The sequence below is a fragment of the Bubalus kerabau genome, chromosome 3 (genome assembly GCF_029407905.1).
Source record: "Bubalus kerabau isolate K-KA32 ecotype Philippines breed swamp buffalo chromosome 3, PCC_UOA_SB_1v2, whole genome shotgun sequence".
In the NCBI taxonomy this organism is placed as follows: domain Eukaryota; kingdom Metazoa; phylum Chordata; class Mammalia; order Artiodactyla; family Bovidae; genus Bubalus; species Bubalus kerabau.
Window position 1 is genome coordinate 132,714,528 of NC_073626.1, and position 6,653 is coordinate 132,721,180.

Below are 6,653 nucleotides of genomic sequence, written 5' to 3' on the forward strand. Positions count from 1 at the left end.
GCTTTTTAATACGCTGTCTGGGTTTGCTATAGCTTTTCTTCCAAGGAGCAAATGTCTTATAATTTCATGGCTGCGATCACCATCCTCAGTGATTCTTAGACTAAGGTGAGATGGGTGAATAGAGGCCCTAATATAGGAACTGCAGAGCTATGATATAATGCAGGACCCACTTCAGGTGGGTCCACAGGTAAGTCTGTTTCTGCCTACCCTGTCCTCATTGTCAGATGTCAGCTTCCAGCACGTTTATAAAGGCAGCTGCTAGAGCTGTCATGGCCAGAGGGGATTCACAATCAGTGTGCATTTCCTAAAACAAAACAGGCAGCTCTTTGGTCAGGAGGAGGGATAAAGTTTAGAAATGAATCAGAAGGACCCAGAGTATTGGCTTGCATTGGTTGCCATGGAGACAGTAGGAAAGAGCCAATTTGTTGCCTTCCTTTCCACATTGCCCTTTCTAAGCAGTGTGCTATGGGAGGGCAAACTGTCAAAGGTACTTTCCATCATGTTCCCAGGCTACCTCCCAGGTTGGCTCACACCAATGTCTGCTCTGGAGCTTGAGCCTAGTAGGTGAGAAAATGTCCTGGCTGAAGTGAGTGGAAGGTGTTCCTGCCCTGTGTGCCTGCCAATGCAGAGGAACACTTTGCTGCCATAAACCATGCCATGTCCCAAAGGACACAGAAGACCAGGACAAGAGTAATGTATGTACCAGAAGCCTGATCATCACTAAGACAATGTCCTGTGGAAGATATATGTTCAGTGGGCAATCAAAAATTTAATCTTCCCTGAAAGATTTGTGGCCTTTGCCCTCAACTACTGGCAAGTGATCTCCAGACCCTTGGAATATACCTGGCAGTGGTGTCTTTATTTGCCTGGGGCCCTTGGGTCACACTAGATAGCCTAACAATGTGATTTAGGGTGGAACTGGCCACATAAAATAGTAACAATGAGATTTGAGGTGAAGGCTTTGGGTCATATAATATCAGTCAGCCTCTGGAAGAACTGGAGACTGAAATCAATCATGCAGGCAATCAACTAAACATGCCCACATGTGGAGCTTTAATAGAGATTTGGACACTGAGGCTCAGGTGAGCTTCCCTGACTGGCAGTGTTCCATGTGTTTTGCCACACATCAGTGCCAGGAGCGAAATACCATCCTAACTCCTTGGGGAAGATGACTGAAAACTCCACATTCCATATCCTTCTAGACTCTGCCCTACATGTTTATTTCCTTGGTTTCTTCTCATCTGCATCCTTGCCTTGTAATAAACCATAACCGTGAGTGTAACAGCCTTCAGTGAGTCCTGGGAGTCCTTCTAGTATGGAACCTAAGGTTATTTTGGAGAAACCTCCAAATCGCAATTGGTATCAGAAAGATGGTGTTTCATGGACTGTTCTCTCTCACACTGACTTAGTGGTGGGTATGGCATAGGATCCATCTTTCCTCTGCTCATGGCTGGCTGTGCCTTTTCAAGTGACCCACTGGCTCTGTATGTCAGCTTGAACAACTCTAAAATGAACACAGTGTGTAAAAATATGCTGCTTTAAAGGTTAAATTATGCATTGGAGTCAGAGGTAACCCACAGAATAAAGGAACAGAATTCAGAAACCATCTCTTCCCATGTTTGCTCTGGTCTTTTCAAACAAGCTAAGCTCACTCCTGACTTCCAAACTCTGACTTTGCTGTTTCCTTCCAGGAAAACATGACCCCATTTCCCCCTGTGGCTGGGTTCTTCCCATCATGTAAATCTCTGTTCAAATGTTCTTTTCTTCCAGAGGGTCTTCCCTGACTGCATCTAACTTAGCCTTCCACCCAGGCACTTCCTACTTTATCTCCCTGTGTTGCTTTCTTCACTGCAGTCATCACCAGCTGAAATTCTCTTGATCACATCTTGATTCATAAGTTTAGTGTTCATTTTTCCACCTGGAATTAAACTACAAGAAGAGTAGGTGAAGATAGATCTTGTCCATGGTTATTCTTCCTAGAGCTAATGTTAGTACCTGCCATTTAGTACAATGAGTCTTTGCTGACTTAATGTATTTCTTCCTTCAATGGGAGAATAAATCAAAGATTAGAACAAGCAGGAGAGCACCAACCAGCAAACATCTCCACTGAGGCAGAGGCTAAAACAAGTATATTTCAAGAAAAGTCTTTCCCTGGGGTGTCCAAATTTACTCCCCTCTTAGAGAGATTAGAATTTTGTTTGAATTCAGTGAGATGAATGTAAACTTGTTCAAGACAAAGTCAAAACTTTGTATGCATGCTGAATGCTCTTACTGTGAAGCCAGTAGCAATTGATGGAAAATGACTTTGAAGACCAATGGGATTTGAATGCAAGACTTCCACAGGACTGGAGAAAACATGGAGGTACAAGCAAAATCTGACATGCATCAGGACCCGGGGGAAAGAAGCAGAGACTCCACTGGAGACTGAACCAGATCTACCTGCTAGTGTTGGAGCATCTGCTGTGGAGGAATGGCTTCTCTGGACAGGAGGTCCCTTTCTGCTATACCCTACTCTGACAGAGATTCAAGATGACTTTCACCTCTACCTCAGCAGATGCATCATGAACAGAAAGTAAGTCAAACTTTGGAGATGTACGCTTGTGATATACACACACACACATATGTTATAGGGAGTTTTTCTTTTGTTTGTTATTAATAAACTGACACTTTATAAAGCCAAGGACAGTGAGCAAGAACCGTAAATTCCAACTCAAACAAATAAAAAATATAAGGTCAACACAGACCACAGGAACGGCTTTGGGGCATGTCTTTTCCACCCCCATTTTAGTCACTGTGTTCACCTCCCTCGAATCCTGCCTTCTTCTCTTTAAAATGCTCTTATTGATTGGGCATCCATATCTCAACCATTTTTCCCCCCTCTCAAAAACAATCTCTCCCAGCTTTAAACCAGAGCATGTGACTTCTCAGCAAAACTTACCTCCCAGCCAGTTACTGGTTTAAGAGTGGCTGCCCAGTTCAAACTGAGTAATATAACTGGGGGAATGTTACCTAGTGGTTTCTGGGGGAAATGTGTCTTTTCAGAGAGCTTTCCAAGGAGACATGTCATCTCTCTTGATGCATACCTGGTGTGCAACAGGTCTCAGGAGCTGTTGGCGGCCAAGTTTCAGCCACAAGGGGGAGCCAGGAGATGGTAGAGCAGAAGGAGAGAAAGAAGCCAGGTTCAGCTAACATCACTGAGCAGAGACTCATCCAACCAAGGCCTGGAAGCCCTACAGAAACTTTGCAAGAAGCAATTTCCATTTATATTTATAGAGTTGGCTTGTCTATTTCTTGCAGTCAAGTGCATCTGCATTCTACCTAATGCACCCACCTGGCTCTTGGACTCAAACTATTAGCCTGGTACCTTTCATTTATTCATTCACTAATCCATTCATTCATTTGACAAGCAGATCACCTACTTTGCACCAGTGACTTAATAGGGAAAGAGTCCCCAGTAATACATGGAGCCTAGTCATTTAGCTCAGTCTAGAGATAAATACAAAAAAATTCTTATTAAAACAAAAAAGGATTCAGGATAGTGAGATAAGTGTTGTAAGGAAGGTGGTATAAGATACAGAGTGGAACATAAAGGTAAGTACTCCTCTTTACCTTAGTTGGGGGAAGAAATAGTCATAAGGGATTTGAATACCAAGGAGACATTCTCTCCAGCCAGAAGAAGTACAATGGTGCATCAGGTAGAAAAATGAGGATATTTAAAGACTCCAAACTGTGAAATATCAATAAAAAGCTCAAGGAACTGTGAGCAGTTTGGTATGATTGGGGTATTGGTCATTCTTCAGTCTCTCAGCCATGTCCAACTCTTTGTGACCCCATGGACTGCAGCATGCCAGGCTTCCCTGTCCTTCACTATCTCCTGGAGTTTGCTCAAACTCATGTCCATTGAGTTAATGATGCCCTCCAACCATCTCAGATTGCAGTATAGGGATATGAAAGAGAAATATTGGGAAGAAATATTGGGAGACAAAACTGGATGACTGAGGAGGGATGTCTCCATTAGGGAGACAATGAAGGGATTTAAGTAGTAGTTTTCCATTGTTAGGATTCTGTCAAAGTCATCCTTTCTCAAGAAAACCCTCCATGATTTTAGATATTTTTTCAATAAGCTTTGAAATGCATTCTATTCAGTTTAGTGGTGCACAATGCTGAGGCGTGATACTGGGGTCCAAGTCTCAGAAAAGTCAGGGACTAGTAGGCACTGGTCTACTTTCCCCTCTGGAATAAATGGGTGCTCTGTTAAAGGTAGTCAAGCTTCATACAGGACCCTTAGTAATCTCAAAGTTACCCAATGGCATTTGCTTTGAAATAAGTGAAGGGGATTTCTTCAATTCAGTATTGTCATTAAGATTCAAGTGTTCTTTGTGATGTAATTCCAAGGAGATTTTGACAAGAAGGAATCATTTATTTTATTTGATGTGTTCAATTTTATGTTCAAATTACATGACACTAATGTCACCTTAGAGACTAGTGCTGGCCTGCAAGCTCAGTGTCTCAGTCATGTCTGATTCTTTGCAACCCCATGGACTGAAGCCCCACCAGGCTCCTCTGTCCATGGGATTCTGTAGGCAAGAATACTGGAGTAGGTTGCCATTTCCTATTCCAGGGGATTTTCCAACCCAGGGATCAAATCAGATGTCTCCTGCATCTCACCATTGGCAGACAGATTCTTTTGCCACTGAGTCCCCTGGTAAGTCCCAGAGTTTAGTACTGGACAGATTGCTAAATAATTAAATAATTGGTCAAGATTTGTATTATTATCTTTGACAATTTCTTGACTGTTTTTCTCAGGACTGCAAGAGATTAGCAGATCCTCCCAAAAGTGTGTGTGCCCTCCACTGCAGTCATATTCGTCTGTAAAAGGGCCCCTGAATACTCAATCCCCATTTCTGCCACAGTGCCTTTGCACAAGATGTTCTAAGAATGTCCTGTTTTCTGTTTCCTCCTATGTTTTTGTTCATCAAAGCCATATTCAAGACCCACCTCTTTCCTAAGGTCAAATTGTGAAAAGCACTGGGCTGGCAGTGAGAAGAGCTAGTTGTGTGAAACTTACAGAGTACATGAGATATTTGAGCCTATTTCTCCAATTGTAAAATGGAAGCTTTCAACAGATAATTGATAATATAGGTATTAAGAAATTAGCTTATAGATAAGACTTTAATAGATGCTGACATATAGAGATACTACCTTTTGGGGGAAATTCACAAACAGGATTTGGAAAGACCTATAGTGATGTAGTATTCTCTGGTGGCTCAGAGGGTAAAGCATCTGCCTGCAATGCAGGAGACCTGGGTTCGATCCCTGGGTCAGAAAGATCCCCTGGAAAAGGAAATGGCAACCCACTCCAGTACTCTTGCCTGGAAAACCCCATGGACAGGGAAGCCTGGTAGACTACAGTCCATGGGATCGCAAAGAGTCAGACATGACTGAGTGACTTCACTTTCACTTTCATAGAGATGTATACAGAAATAATTACAATAGGAAAATACTGTTATCCAATATGGGAGATCATGTCAATGATTTCCAAAAATCCACCAAGTTGATACTCTATATTTCTGTAGTCTTATAGTTTTTTTTTTTAACATTTTATACATAGTTCATCATATTGTTCAGATGGGTTAAATTTCTTCCATCAATTCAGCTAAACTATAAGTAGATCTTTATAGATTAGATCTTTCAAAGACTTTTAGATATTTCAATAGATCTTTCAAAGAAACATATTTGCAATATGCTTTAGAGTTGATAAAAAGTTTCATTTGTGATAGCTAATTAAATTATCACATTAAATCAGTGAACTGCTGCTGCTGCTAAGTCGCTTCAGTCATGTCTGACTCTGTGCGACCCCAGAGAAGGCAGCCCACCAGGCTCCCCCACCCCTGGGATTCTCCAGGCAAGAACACTGGAGTGGGTTGCCATTTCCTTCTCCAGTGTGTGAAAGTGAAAAGTGAAAGTGAAGTCACTCAGTCGTGTCCGACTCCTAGCGACCCCTTGGACTGCAGCCTACCAGGCTCCTCTGTCCATGGGATTTTCCAGGCAAGAGTACCGGAGTGGGGTGCCATCAGTGAACTAAGTTCTTCTGTTTTCTATCCAATATCAAACAAATAAATGGAAGAGTCATAGTCTAAGTTTCATTGGTTTTCTTTCTGTGCCATGATGCTTAGTCCTCACACCCTTAAATATTTCTCTCTCTCTCACACACACACACACATTTCTTTTTAAAACTTTATTAAGAAGCAACAATATGGAGAAGCGGAAGCTTATCCAAATTGCCACTCTTTTCTTAGTTCAGTTCACTCAGTCATGTCCGACTCTTTGCAGCCCCATGGACTGCAGTACTCCAGGCTTCCCTGTCCATCACCATCTCCCAGAGCTTACTCAAACTCCTGTTGATCAAGTCGGTGAAGCCATCCAATCATCTCATCCTCTATCTTCCCCTTCTCCTCCCGCCTTTAATCTTTCCCAGCATCAGGGTCTTTTCCAATGAGTCAGTTCTTCACATCAGGTGGCCAAAGTATTGGAGCTTCAGCTTCAGCATCAGTCCTTCCAATGACTGACTATTCAGGACTGATTTCATTTAGGATGGACTGGTTGGATCTCCTTGCTGTCCAAAGGACTCTCGAGGGTCTTCTCCAACACCA